At 40.7% G+C, this 20,479-nt stretch overlaps 1 protein-coding gene across 7 annotated transcripts in view; it reads right to left on the bottom strand.

Moving 5' to 3' along the window:
- Nucleotides 1–20,479, bottom strand: part of FAM172A (family with sequence similarity 172 member A) — a 379,783-nt gene that overhangs the window by 3,082 nt on the left and 356,222 nt on the right. The window lies entirely within an intron of this gene.

Raw genomic sequence — 20,479 nt, 5'->3', positions numbered from 1 at the left:
CCGCAGTTCCAGCCCCCGCGGCGCGCGGCCCCTCCAGACCACACCTTTACCTGCGGGTCCACGCGGCCCCGGGCTCCGAGCAGAGCTGACAGCTGCCGAATCCGCGTCTCCCCATCCTGAGACCTCCGCCGCCTCCGGCCTCAGCCCCGTTGTGCCCCCGGCGCGGGGACGCGGCCGGGACTTCCCCGCGGGTCGCCCGAGGCGCGGCCAGGCGCCCCGGGCCTCAGCCCCTCAGGGCCAATGGAGGCGCGCGGCGGGAAGGGCCACTCCCTCTCCCGCCTCGAAACCACCCACTTCCCCAGGCTCTGCGCGCGCGCGGGGATTGGTTTCCCCTGTGCGCGAAATGCGGCTTCTGCACCCACCCAGGGCACCCATGTTTCCCTGCTTTCCAGCAGGAAAACTCAAATCGGATTTTTCTTGCCTCTCCCGGAAGCGTGCTGTTAGGAGGTCACTAGACCAAATTGTATGGGATGCTTAATGAAGGACCAGATGCAAAAGACACTTTGCCTATAAGTGTCCTAGAAGGCTACATTATTATTATTTTTTACAGATTTTAGGGGGCAGTTTTTGAAAAGCTAAGAAAAATAATGTTTCAAGGCAGTGACTACTAAAAGAGCATCTAGACCTTTTTTTTCAGGAGAAATCCAACTTACAAAACACACGCTTGTCAACTTATGGGGTTATTTTATTTTACTACAGCTTCTCTCTGTGGCTTCAATTTAATAGTAATGTACAATATTCTTCAAGTCAAATCTACCTACAGTTTAACAGGCAAACAAAACAGATGTAGACATAACAGGTGAGGTCATTAATCTGTTTTTGACTCCTTGTGATAGCTCATATCATTTCACCAGTAGATTCACAACTGAACAATTTTTAAATTAAAAAAATAATAATAATAGTAAGACTCTCCCATAGAAATAATGAGTGAGTAGCTTTAAGACAGTTGAAATCTCTTCCTAGATCACTCAATTATGCAGAGAGATACTGCCTGGAAGTCTCCAGATTCAGGGCCTCTGTCTGATACTTTAACATTGTTAATGATAATTCTTTAGTCTGTAATAGTAGGTCATTGCTATGGTTACTCTACAATGGTGCAACACTTTGCTTTCCCCTTCAGCTATTTGCTGAGACCTGGTAACCACATTTGTTGCCTAGCAACAGTTTTGTGACAGTATCACAATCTCAGAGTTACAACAATAAGGATGCTATGGCTGCAGTTGACCAGAGAGCAGAAAGCTACAATCTGTGCATGTGACTTAGCTGTGGGAGCTGGCCCTAGGAAAGAACCCCTCTCTCTATAGGTCCCCTCACAAGGATGCTCTCTATCCTCTTCTCCTTTGCAGATCCACCTTATAAACCTGCATTTGAAACTAGGATCCAGTATTGAAGCCATATCCTTGAGAAATATCTCCCAACACTACTGTATTCAGACTTAAAAAAAAAATGAGGTTATTTCTCTATGTGCTTACTCATTTTGGGCAAAATTAAATGTTATTCAATGGGAGAGAGGGTTTATCCTGGCAAATCCTAAAGTGACTGACTGGATTTTGACAAGTCTTTTTTTTAAAAAATATATTTTATTGATTTTTTACAGAGAGGAAGGGAGAGGGATAGAGAGTTAGAAACATCGATGAGAGAGAGACATCAATTCAGATGCCTCCTGCACACTCCCTTCTGGGTATGTGCCCGCAACCAAGGTACATGCCATTGGCCGGAATCGAACCTGGGACCCTTGAGTCTGCAGGCCAAACCGGTCAGGGCGATTTTGACAAGTCTTAACATAATTCTTGGTATAAGAAATTACACATATGCCTGTCTGCATCAATAGGTGTGTAAAATTTCAAGTTCTTTAAAGTATATGTAACATCCAGATATTTATCATTATAATTTTGAATTTGGAGGCATTTATATTCTCTGAACCCAACTGAGCAGTTCTACACATGGTCAGACATTATCAACTTTAAATAATATTTTGTGGGTATATCTAGAAGGAGGCCCAGTTTCTGGAAAGGTTTATGAAATACCTGTCCCTATTTCTATAGTACTTGCAACTCTAGTTTCATTTCAACAATAACTGCTAATTGCACTTATAATGATGATAAAGTATTTTAAAATCAATTGTATTTCTTCTTTTTGAAAGTCTATTCTCAGTTGCATACTTCATGGCTAGCCCCAAACAGAGTAAGAAAAAAAAAAGGTGTTAATTGTCTCTTTTCCTTCTCATTTCCCATGCTTCCAGGCTCATTTGGCATTTCCTCCATAGTGATCACACTTACACTTACTAGTGTTACCAAGACTATGATCAATTTGTAAGCTATCTCACGGAGCTCTTCTCATAATTCCTTCCACCCCCTGAAAACCAATTCAATCTATGAATCTAGAGGGACCTGAGGAGTCAATGGTCTGAAGCAATTTTAACTCCTTTATTTATTTTTTTCTTTTCTAGTGACAATCTTTCTGAAGGATGAACAAATTTCCCTGGTGATAAAATCACTACAAAGGCTTTTTAGTTTTAGCTTATGATTACTCTCTGCTTGATTAGTCCTTGGCTGAAAAGACCAAAGTCCCTGAGATAACCAAGTATCTGCACTGGCTCTCAACATTGACTCTTGTAATTTAAGAGTATAAATAATGAGAATGTGTACTCTGTCAGAGGAAGGGAAATTGCTAAGAATAAAAGTAATAAGCAAGGTGGGTTAGAAACTGAATTACAGAGAATGGCATGGGGGAGGGAGAATTCTCCCTAAACGAAGGAATATTTTATAGAAATAATGGCTTACTTTTAAAAATTTTTGAAAGTAGATTTTTAATAATTTTAAAATAGCATTTCTACATTAGGTAAATGCATGTCCATCTGGAACTGCATATACACATTTCAAGAACATGTTTTAAGACCATTTAAAAAATTCAGGACCAAAGTTCAATGAAAATACTTACAAATTTATATGACTATCCACCCATGGCAATGCTTAGAGAATGGAAACTTTCAAGAGCAGCTTTCTAGTATTTATTTATTTATTTATTTTTTATTTTTTATTTTTTTTTAAAATATATTTTATTGATTTTTTACAGAGAGGAAGGGAGAGAGATAGAGAGTTAGAAACATCGATGAGAGAGAAACATCGACCAGCTGCCTCCTGCACATCTCCCACTGGGGATGTGCCCGCAACCCAGGTACATGCCCTTGACCGGAATCGAACCTGGGACCTTTCAGTCCGCAGGCCGACGCTCTATCCACTGAGCCAAACCGGTTTCGGCAGCTTTCTAGTATTTAAAGCATACACCACTTTAGAGGAAATTATCCCACTAGGGCAGGAACACTAGGCCCGTGGTCGGCAAACTGCGGCTCTTTGGCCCCTTGAGTGTGGCTCTTCCACAAAATACCACGTGCGGGTGCATGTACAGTGTGATTGAAACTTCGTGGCCCATGCGCAGAAGTCGGTTTTCGGCCTGGGCGAGTCTATTTTGAAGAAGTACTGTTGATATTTGGCTCTGTTGACTAATGAGTTTGCCGACCACTGCACTAGGCCATTAAATTATCTATTCATAAAAGGATAAAAAAGAAAAGTTTAGGCCAATAAAAAAAGCAGCCATTTATTAATAAGCTGCAATGATGTGTAAGTGACATGGAAACTAGTCCATTTCGCATTACCATGCTATTTAAAGGAGACGACATAGTCTTATAGTCAGAGCCTGGTGTTTCCTCTACCACAGCTTTACCCTGATCAAAAAGCTCCTCTTTTTAGGGATTGTGACTCTTTCCACTTTTCAAACCACCATTTTCTTTTCTTTCTTTCTTTTTTTTTAAAAATATATTTTATTGATTTTTTTACAGAGAGGAAGGGAGAGGGAGAGGGATAGCTAGTTAGAAACATCGATGAGAGAGAAACATGGATTCAGCTGCCTCTTGCACGCCCCCTACTGGGGATGTGCCCGCAACCCAGGTACATGCCCTTGACCGGAATTGAACCTGGGACCCTTGAGTCTGCAGGCCTACGCTCTATCCGCTGAGCCAAACCAGCTAGGGCATCTTTTCTTTTTTTAAAAATATATTTTTATTGATTCCAGAGAAGAAAGGAAAGGAATAGAGATACAGAAACATCAATGATGAGAGAGAATAATTGATCAGCTGCTTCCTGTACTCCTCACACTGGGGTTCGAGTGAGTCCGCAGCCCGGTCATGTGCCCTGACTGGGAATCAAACTGTGATCTCCTGGTTCATAGGTCAATGCTCAACCACTGAGCCATGCCAGTTGGGCCAAACATCATTTTCTTAATATAGAGAGGCCCCCACAATGTAGGGAATAAAGGGTTTTCTCATATTTAAATGTCTGCCATGTTCTCAGGGAATGATTTTTTAATCCTTTGGATTGAGAGGCTTGTTCGTATTGGATAAGTCACCTTTGGTCTCCCAATCCATAAAGTCAAGTCAGTATTAAAAGAAAATGTACAGGATCATAGTGCTTTATTATGAAAAAGTGCTTTGCTCAGTCTCAATCAGTGGGTCTCAATGGGCATAGTAGTGGCCTCTGGGGCATTTTGGAAATTTGCAGTGATGTTTTTGGTGGTCAAAACATTTACTGGAAGATTTTTAGCATTTACTGGGAGAAGGCCTGGAGTGGTGGACATCCTGCAGTTTGCAGGGCAGTACAGCACTATGAATTGTTCTGTACCCTACATGGATTTTAAATATTCCACCGGCTATATGTACATGTAGCTGAAAAACTTATTTATAATTAGATGGGCTTAGAATTTAGATCTGTTTAACAAACAGTCAAAGTATTTTTGGCATGATTTTAACATACACAGAATTTCCCAGGAATCCAACCATCATGTAAACTGAAGGGATTTTGTACTTTATGTTGTTCAGAATATTACCAAGAGTGGTTTACCATATGAGAAAATCTCATCACCAATGGCATCACTGTCCACTGCACCTGAGTTGCCAATAAACACACCTGCCTTTGTAGCTGTCAAACTCATGGTGATGCTATACACTGGCCCAAGTATCTGACTACCATATTATGCCTTCTCATGTGGCTTTTTCTGAGCACTTTCAATATTGATATGCACATTATTTTTATTATAAGCTTCTTTTTCTTTTATTCTTCCTATATGTTTACTAGTACATTACAATAGTAGATGGGTTATGTTATTTTTAGATTTTATTTCAGGATAGTAAAAGCAATGCATAATCTTTGTTGTAATAGAAGGTATTTAGATGATCAAGGGTCAGCTTAAATAAAAATGAATAGTTAATTTTTTATCACATTAGAGATTAATTTTCCTTATAATCTGAACCCTAGTCTATCTCTTTTATGCTTATACAGACAAGAACATGTCTTTTATTTCTCTTAATGTTTCTTCTAAAAATACTGTTTATCAATGATGTTGTTCTGTGTGAAATAATCAAAAGGTAGGGGAGAGGGGACCTTCCAATTAAAATACTACACTGAATATCTACCCTTTATCTATCACTTGTTTTAAAACATGAACTGCAGCAATTTTCAAAACTGTAAAGATAGCACAAATGGTTGAAAGAATTAGGAACTTTAAGTATGAAGGATGAAACTATGAATCATATAAGAAAGATAAAATTGCTAAAATGTTTCATTTGTTTTCCCAAAAGACTATATATTTAAGAAAAAGTGCCTTATAATGGAACTGAGAAAGAGGGAGACTACATTTATGTAATAGCATTTAGAAATTAAAGAAAAATGGGTGGAAATAGCACTGAGAGTAGAATTCTCAAAGAACAAGCTAAGAGAGAAGAAAACATTGCTGTATCTTCTGTCTGGTCTATTCCCCTTACTTTTTGTGATGGCTTCAATCCAATTGTTTCTTACAAGTCTGCTTTGTCCACACTCCTCTTCACTTGGTCTTAGTACTTATATTGGAAGAAGTAGGTTATTTACTTCTTCAATGAATCTTTTAATAAATTGAAGAATTCTCTGGGAAAGTAAATAATCATTCTTTAAATGATATTATTCACACACACACACACACACACACACACACACACACACACAAGATTTGTTAGAGATGAGGCTTACTAATACAATTGGATGGATAGTCTAAAAGTAAGTTCTCACCAAAGAGATAATTTGGAAGAATTCCTTGGTCAGCCATTTATTATTCTAATTATTGCTAGTCACCTTATTTTTACATGGTCCTAGACCCGTGGTCGGCAAACTGCGGCTCGCGAGCCACATGCGGCTCTTTGGCCCCTTGAGTGTGGCTCTTCCTAAGCCTTAGGAGTACCCTAATAAAGTTAATAACAATATACCTGCCTATATAGTTTAAGTTTAAAAAATTTGGCTCTCAAAAGAACTCAATCGTTGTACTGTTGATATTTGGCTCTGTTGACTAATGAGTTTGCTGACCACTGTCCTAGACCAAAAGGTCATGGAATAATTTCTATAGTCTATCCATAATTTACATTTGAGGAGAATGGCCTAGAATAGGGAATATAACTCTTTATAAAGTCATCTGTGAATATGAAGTATCATTTTTATATCTTTGTTTCAGGGTGGAAAAGCTAGCATGTGCCCTAACCCTCTCATTGACACTCCCTCTCCTCTAACCCCTCACAATGAAAGAATTAGTTTTTAAAGCAAAAGAAAATGAATACATTTTATGTTTCCTATGATAAAAGGTGAGAGAAAAAACCTAGAAAGATATGAAACATTAACAGGATAACTTGTCTATGATATTTTCAAAATGACAAGTCTTGATTTTAAAAATTGATCTTTAACAAGAAAAAGAAATATGGGCAATTAGGAAATAATGAAGACCCTGTCAATATAGCTATGTTGATAATAACAGGTAAGGGAATTCTTGAGAAAATCTAATATATAAAAATCAGGAGGTCTGTAATATGCATTACTGAGTCCCAGCGGGATTAGCTAATGAATTTATGAGCTCACCAGCAGTTATTTTTAGAAAGTTATAAAGAATTAGAGAAATGCCAGAGCACTGAAAAATAATGTGCCTTCTAAAAGATATAAAATATAACTACTAAAATTCATTTTAAAATGAATTCTAGAGCTTCTAAGGAGAACATCATTAAAAAACCCAAACTTTCCAATATTTGAACAGTGAAGGGTGCCTAAAGGAGACTCTCCCAGTTAGAAGCACTAGTGTGGACTCAGCCACACTGGGGGCAGGTATTAAACGGAGTGGGGTGAGGTGTTCACATGGCTCAGGAAACATGTTGCATTGCCTTGTTAAATTACTTGTGTAAGATACAGGCAAGTCCCTTACCACTGCTAACCACTGTTGCAAGCCCTGTAAAGCTGAGACTGTTGAGACCCTAAAAGAAAGTCATCAAGCTTGACCAGAGAGATAACAGGTAGGCTGAAACAAACATAAAATCAGTGGTAGAAACTTTTAGGTCATTTGCAGCTTCTGGAGCAGTCTGTCCTTTCCTTCAGCCTCTTGTCAATCTCTCTCACATTGAATCTGGCAGACCCCTCTAATAAACCATCTCCTAACTAATAAAAAATGGACACATTTTTATTGCTTCAATGACCTATTAAACCCAGAAAGTTGGTGTAGAAGTGCTTTCTTTGGTTTTAATTCTTGTCTCACACAGTACTCTTACTGTTGCCACAAGCTTGGCCTCCAAGATATTGTTTCCCTTTAAAATTTGAGCCCAGGGATGGGCAAAAGCTCTCTTTTCCCACTTTCCCTTTGTCATTTTCAAAAGTAACTTTAACAAAGAATTGTAAGAGCATAGAGTACTAAATAAGGTAATGCAAAGAACCAAACAATAGTTATTTCATAAGTACAGGTTTATGATTATTCCCAACACAATCAGCAAAGAGCTGAACTGGACCTCATGCTAGAATAAACTGTCAGAAAGGATTGGCCCTAGCTGGTTTGGCTCAGTGGACAGAGTGTCGGCTCTCTGACTGAAGGATCCCGGGTTCGATTCCAGTCAAGGGCATGTACCTTGGTTGCAGGCTCTATTCCTGGCCAGGGCGAGTGCGCGGGAGGCAACCAATGGATGTTGGTTGCCTCTCTGTCTCTCCCTTGCCCTTTCACTCTCTCTAAAAATCAATGAAAAAAATAAAAGTATCCTCAGGTGAGGATTAACAACAACAAAAGGACTGTTTGTTCCTATGTAGGTAGGGTGGCTTATGGCTGCTAGTTTGTGTGTGTATGTATGTGTGTGTGTGTGAGAGAGAATAAACTACAAAATACTTATTTCTAAATAAAACAAAACCTTTACTAATTCCATCTAAATTTTTTGTTGTCCTCCTCTATCAGTTGTGGATTCTACTCTATATTTTGTGAGCAGATACTTTTACCGGAGGTCCTGTGATTGGTTAATTTATACAGTCATACATGTATTTACTGTATGTCAGGTACTATTTCTGGAGCTGAGATACAGTGGTGAGCAAGATATATAATGGCTCTACTCTGTAGCACACATGTTAGTAGGGATGACAGGCAGAGAGTCAGAAGCACTGTGAAGAAAACACAATAGGAGGATGTGAATAGATGAGAAGGAGGAGGAGGAAGAGGAGGAGCAGGAGGATGAGGAGGAGGGACACGGAGGTGGTCCTCAGGTCCTCAATTTAGATTGGATGGAGAAGACTTGTGACCTGAGACCTGAATGGCAAGAAGGCAGATGAAGTCTGGGGCGAGTGCTGCAGGCAGAAATCTGGAAGAACAAAAGCAGGGGCTCTGAGGCAGAGCTTGTTACGTGGAGAAATGGAAAAGTTGGAGTGACTGGAGAATGGCAGGTGAGGGGAAAGTGGTATTAGATGATTCAGAGAGGTGGGCAGCCTCTAAGCCATGTGAGGGCTCACAGGCCATAGTGACAAGTTTCAATTACATTCCAAGTGCAATGGTCTGTTTGCAGAGTTTCAAGCATTTTAAAAAGTACATTGGTTGGCGTGTGGTGAGTGGATTGTGGGGAGTTAAAATGATGGATTTAACCCTTCCTGACTGGATTTGAAACTCCTCCCACCGATTCAACGTTCTCTGGGGCTCACTCTTCTACTACACACTTCAGAATATAAACCCACATACTGCTAGTTTACCTAAATGAATGAATGAATGAATAAGTGATACAATAATAGTGATATTCAGTAAGAGGTGAGAGTCTAATCTATAATATCTATAATAATAAAAGCATAATATGCTAATTAGACCAGATGTCCTTCCGGACAACCTTCCAGACAAAAGCCGGGACTGCGAGGGAAGCCCAGGTCCCAGGTGCTTTACAGAGGCTGGAGGGAAGCCCGGGTCCCGGGTGCCAGAGGGAACCCAGTGCCAGCACCCTGGGAAAGGAAAGCCTACTCTTGCACGAATTTCGTGCATCAGGCCTCTAGTACAATAGTATTTCAAAGTAGTGGGTAAAAAAATGGAGTTGAAGTAGAAACAGCGTTTTCCTCAACAATCCTGCTCTTGTTATACGTGCTTATATGTCTGGAAGGAATGTAGTGGGAAGGTATTGGGACAGGGACTAAATGTAGCATTCCATTTCTGCATGCAGTCCAAGCTAACTGGTGGGCTTATTTTCCAGGAAGGCTTTTCCATTAAGGTTTTCATTTCTCTGAATGGACACAACATTCTCTTTACTTGAGCTCAGTCATCTTTGCTTTTTCCCCCTCCCTTGTTAGCTGCCTCCTGATCCAGTTAGTTACCAAATCCTGACAAGTACACCTCAACCAAGTTTTTCAGTCTCTTTCTTCCTTTTCACCCCCCACGGTTATCACTCTAGATTTAATGACCTATCATTTAAAATCCAGAAACATCCTCCTAATTTCATTGCCTTCAGTCTCTCCTTCTCTATCTCATACACTATCTACCAGATGAAAATTTTAAAGTATAATTTGTCTTATATCTCTTCTTTGCTCAAAAATATCCAATGACTCTCTTAATTTCTCAAATTAAGTAGAAATTAATTAGGTTTAAAGTCCTTCATTCTCTGGTTCCAGTCTTCTTTTCTGGGTTCATCCTTCCACTCTTCTTCTATACTGGTAAGAATCCTCTATTCTCCCAGGCCCAGATCAATTGACATTGCATAAACCTTTTCAAAATCTGAGAAACTGGGCATCTGTGATTCTGGTGATTTTGAAGTCCAGCCAGAGAAGAGATAACCACTGTAAAGGTTTTGAAGGCAAGGATCAAACTTGATTCATTTTCAACACAGATTGATAAAATATACCTTATGCTGAAGTGTATGCTGGCTTTCAGAGTTACAAAATAAATTCCTCTAAAATTGTTATGTAATGGCAGTTGGATACTCTATAATTAAAGCTGAAGGAAGTAGATATACTTCCAATATACTGATGAGGGGATCCACAGTCCATTAGCAACTAGTTGATAAGCACTGACAAATACTGAAAGGATCTCCTAGATCTTTTTAGCTGCTAAAATGTAAATATAGCTTAGAATCAAAAGAGGTTAGGAAAGTGTCAAAACTGAGAATTCTCAGGGAGTCAAACTTTAACTGTTCAAGAGCTTGCAAGATGGAGCTGACCTGGCCCAAATTTAGATGTAGACAGAAACATATCCTATCTAATAATAGACAAACATGGTAATTGACCATACCTTCGCTACGCCTCCCATTGGCTAATCAGCACGACATGCAAATTAACCGCCAACAAAGATGGCGGCTAATTTGCATACTGCAGGCAGGGAGGGCCAGTGCGAGCCGCCATCCGGGCCTCCGTGTGCTGTCTAAGCCACGTCCCCAGCCGGGACCCCCGTGTGCGGTCCTGGGCGGCGGGGCTTGATGGCGCGATCGGCCTGAGGAAGCCCTATTCTTGCTGGGGCTGCTGGGGGCCCGATCAGAGACACAAACATGCAGGCCCAGCACCCAGCAGCCCCAAGGCCCACCACCTTGGTGCTGGGGCCTGATTGAAGACACAGATCCGCAGCCCCAGCACCCAGCAGCCCCAAGCCCTGCCATCAAAGTGCTGGGGCTGCTGGGGGTATCAGAGACACAAACCCGCAGGCCCGGCACCCAGCAGACCCAAGGCCAGCCACCACGGTGCTGGGGCTGCTGGAGGCCGGATGAGAGACACAAAACACAGGAGGGCCCAGCACCCAGCAGACCCAAGGCCAGCCACCATGGCGCTGGGGCTGCTGGGGGCCGGATCAGAGGCACAAACCCGCAGGGGGGCCCTGAACCCAGCAGCACCAAGCCCTGCCACCACAGTGCTGGGGCTGCTGGGGGCAGGATCGGAGACAAACCTGCAGGGGCGGGCCGGCACCCAGCAGCCCCAAAGCCCACCACCTCGGCGCTGGGGCTGCTGAGGGCAGGTTCAGAGACACAAACCCTGCGAGCCCTGCACAGGACGGGTGCTCTGCTCCAGGTGAAGTGCTTTCCCTCCAACCCAGCTATCCCTGGGAGTTCGGCGTGGAGGGCGCTCTCCCTGGGAACCCGGAAATCCGCCTCTGGGGCGACTGTGCAGCAGCCATGCCTGGCGAGCCACAGAGAGGGTGACCTATCCATGCGGATATGTACACTGGCGGAGGCCACGCAGCTGCCATAGTTGAAGTCATCCTTGATGTAGGAGCGGGGCTAGTGGGGATCAGAGTGGGCCAGGTTGGCAATGGAACCCCAGCTCCGCACCGAATGACTAGAGCACACGGTCCTCAGTCACTTCCTGAGCAGCAGTCAGCCCCGACCGGGGATCAACCTGAAACCTAAGTAGGTGCCCTGGCAGAATGGAACCCAAACCTTTGCTGTAGCAGAGGAGCTCCGACCCACAGCAGGGGCCAGGGCAGCTGGCGAGTGCAGCGGTGGTGGCGGGAGCCTTTGCGGCAGCACTAAGGAGCAGCAAGCCGAGTGGCAGGAAGCAGCAAGCAGGTGGGCGGTAAGGAGGGAGAGGTCCCGGACTGCGAGAGGGCACAGGCCGGGCTAAGGGACCCCCCAGCCATCCCCAGTGCACGAATTTTGTGTAACGGGCCTCTAATCAAATATAAAATAAAAAGATGTGGAAAGGACCGTAGACAAAATTTCATATGAGAGTTTCATTTCACAGGTAAAATCTAAAGTTTAGAGAGGTTGTGATAGGCAGAAGTTACACAGGTATTTTGCTGTAATATAGTCAATATTTATAAATCAGTTAAGCACTGAAAATGAAAACAATTTTCAGTAGATGAACATCTAATTGCTTTAAGCTCCATTTCAATATTTATTTCCTCTAATAAATCACCTTTACTTCACACCAACTACTCCCTTTCTTTATGTTTCAGTATTTTGTATATGGTGTGTATTAGATTACCATATATTTGCTTTGCTTAGCTAGTCATTCCATGTATTACAAATACCTTGCTTTATCTCTAAATCCTTTGGAGGTAATCCCTTAAAACTTTTTATTTCAGAAATCACGATTGAGGCTTAATACATGTTTGTTGTATAAACAACTGTCTGGGACAGAATTCATCAGAAAACTGATGCTGATTAAATGTTATTAAACATATAACAAAACATAAAATCACAGAAAATTTCTATGGCTTTTACACTATTTTGATGATGATTTCCATTTTGAAATTAAGGAAATGGAGATGCATACAGAAGATCATGAAAGTAAAAACTTGTGAATTTACAAAGCAAAGTGCTGTTGGTATTCTGAAGACATTATTTTGTATTGTTTTGTCAGATTTTCAAAACCACAGCTCTTTACTTTGTAGTCAACAGGAAGAAGGAAGTGGAGAAAGGAGGAGGTTGTAAATTAGTCATTACAGATTATCCCAGTCACTTAATGATTTGAAATTGTAATAAAGCTTATAGGACAATTTTGGGAGAACTAATATATTTACAAGACTGGGTCTTCCAATCAATGAACATGCTATATACTGCCATTTATTTAGATAATTTTTGATGCCTCTTAATAAAGTTTTATCATATTTTCCCAAATTGATACTTTGTACTTCATTTTTAGTTGATACTTTGTACTTCATTTTTAGTTGCATTAATTCATAATTACATTTTTAGCTGCATTAATTCATAATTACATTTTTATTCTGAGATAATTATAGATTATATTCAGTTGTAAGAAATAACACAGATTGATCTTCTGTGTTCTAATTTCCCCCAATGGTAGTAACACCTTGTAAAAACCTTAGTAAAGCCCTGGCTGGTGTGACTAAGTGGGTTGGAGTGTCATCCTGTGCACCAAAATATTGCAGGTTTGATTCCCTGCAATGACACATGCTCAGGTTTTGGGCTTGATCCCTGGTAGGGGAATGCAGGAGGCAACCAATTGATGTTTTGCTCTCACATCAATGTTTCTCTCTTTCTCCCTCTCCCTTCCTCTCTCTATAAAAGTCAATATATATTTAAAAAAACAACCCCATAGTAAAATATGACATCCAGGATGGTGACAATGCTACAGAATATTTCCATCAGCATAAAGATCACTCACATTGCCCTTTTATAGCCACACCCATTTCCCTTCCAAACCCCTCCTTAACCCTCACAACCACTAATCAGTTTTTTTTAAAAAAATATTTTTATTGATTTAAGAGAGGAAGGGAGAGGGAGAGATAGAAACATCAATGATGAGAGAGAATCATTGATTGGCTGCCCCCTGGATGTCCCCTATTGAGGATCGAGCCCACAACCCGGGCATGTGCCCTTGACTGGAATCGAACCTGGGACCCTTCAGTCTGCAGGCTGGTGCTCTATCCACTGAGCCAAACCAGCCAGGGCTAATCTATTCTTTATTTCCATAATTTTGTCATTTCAAGAATCCTATATAATAAAGAGCTGATATGCTAATTAGACCAAACAGCAGAATGACCGTCCGGACATCCTTCCAGATGACCATCCGGACGACCTACCGAATGAAGCCGGAGCTGCGAGGGCCGGCAAAGGCAGCCGGGGCTGCGAGGGCTGAGCCCCTTGCACGAATTTTGTGCATTGGGCCTCTAGTGTCATATAAATGCAACCATACAGTAACCTTTGAGATTGGCTTTCCAAAAAATTTAGCTTAATTCCCTGGAGGTTTTCCTAGGTTTTTGTGTGTATCAAAAGGTTGTTTCTTTTTATTGCTGAGTAGTATTCTGTGGTATGGATGTACCACACTTTAACTATTCCCCTGTTGAAGGGCATCTGGGTTGTTTCCAGTTTTTTGGCTATTACAAATAAAGCTGCTATAAACATTCATGTACAAATTTTCATGTGAAATAATTTTCATTTTTCTGGGATAAATGCCCAAGAGTGCAACTGCTGGGCTGTGTATTAATTGCATGTTTAGTTTTCCAAGAAACTGCCACATTGTTTTGAGTCATTGAACCACTTTACATTCCTTCCACTAATGTGTAAGTGATCTAGTTTCTTTGTATATTTGCCAGTGATGTATTAAAATTGGGTAGACTGATTCCTCCCACTTTAATCTTCTTCAAAATTGTTTAAGGTATTCTAGTTCCTTTGCTTTTCCATATAAATTTGAGAACAATCTTGTCTATATCTATTGACCTTGCCCCAAAAGGTATCTGCTTGAGCTCTAGAGGATCCAGAGACTAAAGTTAGTCATGCAGGTGGTCAACCATTTTATTTCTTCTAGTCATATATTTAAAAAACTTTAAATTATACACTTAATAGCCTCAAATGTATTCATACCATTAACTAATGAGATGAGTAAAATATCACATAAAGCAAATTACGAATAACATAAAACTGGCATAAAATTATATTTTCAATGATGCAGTTGAAGAAAACCTAGCTGTCAGGTAATATCATCTACCTGCTGACCACTGGTCATGAAGGCTCCCTGTCACCTGATGATGAACACTGGCAGCTTCTGGAGCAGTGGTTCTCAACCTTGGCTGCACATTAGAATCACCTGGGAATCTTTTTAAAATCCTGATTTCTGGGCCCCATCCTCCGGAAATTCTGTTTCTTTGTTATTAATGTTGTGGCCTCACCCCATAACACTCCTGCGCTGAGCATCTGATCCCTGGTGGTCAGTGTGCATCATAGCGACCGGTCGTTCTGCTGTTTGGCCGATTTGCATATTATGCTTTTATTATATAGGATTATGAGTCACTGCATTGAGGTGATAAATGCAAACCAGTTGTGGAGAACAGATGCTTTTTTTGCTTGTATCCTTCATGTTTACTCATGACATAACACTACAGAGAAACTTGGGAGAAGTAATCCAGAGGACATAAAGATAAAGTGTTTCAGGTGACCTGATAGTCTGTGATAGTCTGGCTTCCTCAAGAGACAAAATTAAGCACATCTAAAGGAATGGATGGATTGTTTCTCCTTTAGACAATTGTATTTTTTAAGATAACTATATTATTTTTATTTTTACCCAATGAGAATTGAGCAATAGAAAGTCTGAGCTTATATTCCATGGCAAAAACTTGGGTGACAGATTATTTTTGACATTTTGGGGTCATTAATATGCTTTAATATCCATTCAAATTGTGAAGGCTAACAGGATATGTGCCCAAATAGATGGCTCTTCTATTTTAAAAAGGTGTGTGTAGTAGGGTGGAGGGGGTGGGGGGTGCCTAAAGGAATGTCTGGGAGGAAGGGCCAAGATAAAAAAAAATAGTGTTGACTTTACTCCGATATGTGCATAAATAGATTATAGAGGTCCCAAACTGGATGGCACATCTGTAAAACTTTCAGCCTACAAGCCTACATATGATACTCTAGCCACAGATCATCATCCATAAACAGCCCACAGCATATGGAGAATTTGTAAAATTCAATTTTAAGCAAGTTGATTTAAGTTGTAATATGATTGTAATATGTATTCCCAGTAATTATCATCATCATTAAGAAATGAAAGTTAAAAGAGTATTTACTATGTTCCTAGCACAGCATTAAGCACTTTAATACACTAATTAATGTAAACCTGAGAATGATTTTACCAAGGTGGTATTACTTTCACTTTGCTGAAGAAACTGGAGTCTGGTGAGGTTATGGAGTTTTCTAACAATCACAGTGCTAGTAAGTATGAATTTAAAATCCATGAATGCGGGACTTAGTTTTGTTCAACCTTTATTCCTATTGCCCTATAGCAGTGCTCGACGCATAGAGGCTCCTGACAAATATTTGTTGAAGTCATTGAGTTCAAATGCCAGCCTCTTAAACTCTATAGTACAGGGCTACGAGAATATAAGCCTATTGATGGTTTCAGTTTAAAGCAGATGACTGCTTCTTTTTGTCTTGAAGTAATGAGACATACTGTATCAACTTGTGTTGGTACAGTAAGTGGAAAAATGATAGCTATCTTCGGTGTACCTATGTGGACTTCTAGAAGACATTTTGGTGCAACTAAGATTTTTTTTCATTTTCATATTCTTTTCTTGAGCTGGTTAGCTTAAGTGTACAAAAGATTGGGTTTAAATAGTAAATGATTCACTTAATTTTATAAGGATAAATATATATTATTTGTGATTTCATATCTATCTATCTATCTATCTATCTATCTATCTATCTATCTATCTCTCACAACTGTAGACTGAATCATTTAAAGGATTCAGGAAAGTCCACAATTACTTCCTGTTTACCAAAGAGGAGTAAAATTGGAACATATGAATGGCCCAACAAAAGAATAGCCCCAACTGGAAAGTTTTTTTCTTAATGATGGGTCAATATTATACCAAAGATAAAAAGTATACAAACATTAATGCATTATCTATTTAATTTCTGTAGGCATTCATTTCTTCTCTTCATTTACTCATCAATTTCATCTTTTAAAAGCCAGATGAAAACCTGTTGTAAGATACAATTTTCTGATAATGCTTTTAAAGGTGGACACTAAACACATAAGTTAGTGTAGCAGCCATGTCACCAAATAAAAATGATGACCCATGCCACAGTGATATGATAAGGAAGTAGTTAATGCAATACAGAGTGTTACTGTTAATGGCATAGGTTAGCATGGTACCGCTAAGATATCTCTGTATTCTGTTTTTCTATATGTATCATTATCTTTTTTTGCTAAAATATCAACGTGAGTGTATCCTGAGTATAGAAGATGAGCATTTGCTCTTAGCTGACAACTGATAGCAATCTTTCATAAACCATGAATGCAAACCTATTGGAGAAAAGAGCCTCAAGGTCAATGCTCCTAATCTGAGAGAGTCAATCAACAGGTCATTTCCTAAACATGAGGTTTCTCTGTAACCATTCCAGACTTGTATTTTTCAAAAAAGAACAATTTTTCTCAACATAGCACATTAAGCTTCCAGTAGTTGTAACACGGAAAGCAACATTTTCATGTTTATATAACTCACATCTCTTCTTGACATGAAATAATAGCCAAAAGGATAAGGGCAGCATCGGCCTCAGTGAAACAAATATACTGAACTACATAAAAATCTTGTTTCTTATCTTTTAAAAATTTATTTATTTTTGGTATTGATTTCAGAGAGGAAGGGAGAAAGAGATAGAAGAGAGAGCATCACTGATCGGCTGCCTCCTGTGTGGCCCACACTGGGGATTGCAGAGACCAGCCTAAAATTATTGCTGAAAGGTTACAAAATCACCCTCTTTGCTTGCAAGATGGCTGCATATTAATCATGTGTCCTTGGTGACTCTCCCAAGTAAGGAGCTTATCACATCAACAGGGCACTCAATAGTCACAGGTAACACAGCCGGCTCTGTTCCTTATGAACTTGTCAATGATAAAGACAGTGTAAGAGTACTTTATTCCCAAAGAATTGGCAAAGCTTCCAGAGAATATTAAAAATTATAGTCCCAAAAGGACAGTTCAGTAAAAATTCACCAACCCTTTTTATTATGAAGACTACTAATATGAGTCATTACGTCCCAAGGCAGCAGAACTAATGAGCACATAATAATAATTTAAATTCTATGACATTTAAACAAAATATATGACAACGAAGTAACAAAAACAGGCAATGAGCCTAATGTTTTCTAAGAGTAATAGGAGATAATGTAGCATTTTTTATTTGAGTTGGTTCAGAAAGTACTTGACTTCTATGGTGAAGCCTGTGGTCCTTTCTATGTCCATGCACAGGCACTGCTATACCACATAGTAATGGAGAATGATGTGGAGCCATTTGTTATGGCTTCTGTACCTCCTCAGCCTGAAAAGCCCTCCCTTCTTGTGTCTATACTTCTTTCTTAACAGATCACAGGAATGTACTTCCTACCTTAGAATGCCTAGCTGTGAGAACATCACATAAAATGCATTTTCCTCTCTTTGATATCATTGTATTTCTATTGCATTGTCCTTGTTCCTTTTAGCATGCTCATGCGTCCCCACATTTATTAGTTATCTTGACCGCCTATTGAACTGTTAATGCCTGTCTGTTCATTGAATTACTTGAACATACTCTTGGCATAAGAACCCTCCATTTAAAAAAAAACCAAAACCAAACGCTCCCTTGATAACTGCATAACTTTTATCACCACTTTCCTGTTTAGAAACTTTCCTTCTTAAAACCATTGATTAGTTTTCTGACTGAATCCGAGATCCATTTTTTTGTTCTTATGCCGGCAGCCTTCTGTTGCTAAAAGACACTGTTACTTTCCTTTCTCACTGGCATGTTAGCCATAGTTTCAGATCCACATTCCTATCATCACTCTACTTCTCTTTGTGTCTGCCTCCTCTTGAAAATATGTTTGTAGCTATGGTGCAGTGGAGAGCACTCCAGACTTGCAGATATAACCCGTGGGTGAGATGTCCAGTTCTAACACTTTCTAGCTTTAAGATTCTGTGCAAATTATCTGGCTGAGTCTCAGTTTCTTTATGTATAAAACTAGAGGCCTGGTGCACGAAATTCGTGCATGGGGGTGGATGGGGTCCCTCAGCCCAGCTGGCACCCTCTCCAATTTGGGATCCCTCTCACAATCCAGGACTGCTGGCTCCCAACCACTCACCTGCCTGCCTGACTGCCCCTAACCACTTCTGCCTGCCAGCCTGATCACCCCCTAACCACTCCCCTGCCAGCCTGATCAATGCCTAACTGCTCCCCTGCCAGCCTGGTCACCCCCAACTGCCCTCCCTGCAGGCCTGGTTGCCCCTAACTGTCCTCCCCTGCTGGCCCAGTCACTCCTAACTTCCTTCCCTTCCGAGCCTGGTCATTCCTAACTGCCCTCCCTTGCCAGCCTGGTCACGCTAACTTCCCTCCCTTCCCAGTCTGGTCGCCCCTAACTGCCCTCCCTTCCCAGTTTGGTCGCCCCTAACTGCCCTCCCCTGCAGGCCTGGTCGCCCCTAACTGTCCTCCCCTGCTGGCCTGATCGCCCACAACTGCCCTTCCTGCTGGTCATCTTGTGGTGGCCATCTTTGACCACATGGGGGTGGCCATCTTGTGTGTTGGAGTGATGGTCATTTGCATATTACCTCCTTTTTTTATTGTTTTATTGCTTAAAAGTATTACAAAGGGTATTACATATGTCTCCTTTTTTCCCCTGCCCTTGACAATCCCCTGGCCTCCCCTATTCCCCAGTGTCTTATGTCCATTGGTTATGCTTATATGCATGTATATAAGTCCTTTGGTTGATCTCTTACCCCCCTTTCTGCCCCCCTACCCTCCCTGGCCATCCCGCTGCAGTTTGACAGTCTGTTTGAGGCAGCTCTGCCTCTGTATCTATTTTTGTTCATAAGTTTATAATGGTCTTTATTATCCATGAATGAGTGAGATCATGTGGTATTTTTCCTTCATTGACTGGCTTGTTTCACTTAGCATAATGCTCTCCAGTTCCATCCATGCCGTTGCAAATGGTAAGAGTTCCTTCTTTTTTACAACAGCATAGTATTCCATCGTGTAGATGTACCACAGTTTTCTAATCCATTCATCTGCTGATGGGCACTTAGGCTGTTTCCAGATCTTCGCTATGGTGAATTGTGCTGCTATGAACATAGGGGTGCATATATCCTTTCTGATTGGTGTTTCTGGTTTCTTGGGATATATTCCTAGAAGTGGGATCACAGGGTCAAATGGGAGTTCCATTTTTAGTTTTTTGAGGAAACTCCATACTGTCTTCCATTGTGGCTGCACCAGTCTGCATTCCCACCAGCAGTGAAGGAGGGTTCCCTTTTCTCCGCATCCTTGCCAGCACTTGTCGTTTGTTGATTTGTTGATGATAGCCAGCCTGACAGGTGTGAGACGGTACCTCATTGTTGTTTTGATTTGCATCTCTCGGATGATTAGTGACTTTGAGCATGTTTTCATATGTCTCTTGGCTTTCTGAATGTCCTCTTTTGAAAGTTGTCTATTTAGATCCTTTGCCCATTTTTTGAATGGATTGTTTATCTTCCTTTTGTTAAGTTGTATGAGTTCCCTATAAATTTTGGAGATTATCTAATAAGGATTAGATATGACATTGGCAAATATGTTTTCCCATGCAGTGGGCTTTCTTGTTGTTTTGTTGATGGTTTCTTTTGCTGTGCAGAAGATTTTGTTTTGATGTAGTCCCATTTGTTCATTTTCTCTTTAGTTTCAACTGCCCTAGGAGCTGTATCAGTGAAGAATTGCTTTGGCATATGTCTGAGATTTTGTTGCCTTTCGCTTCTAG

Source organism: Myotis lucifugus, unplaced genomic scaffold, assembly GCF_000147115.1.
Source record: "Myotis lucifugus unplaced genomic scaffold, Myoluc2.0 scaffold_0, whole genome shotgun sequence".
Taxonomy (NCBI): Eukaryota; Metazoa; Chordata; class Mammalia; order Chiroptera; family Vespertilionidae; genus Myotis; species Myotis lucifugus.
The sequence above is the reverse complement of the archived record's forward strand: the minus strand, read 5'-3'. Positions and strand labels throughout refer to the sequence as shown.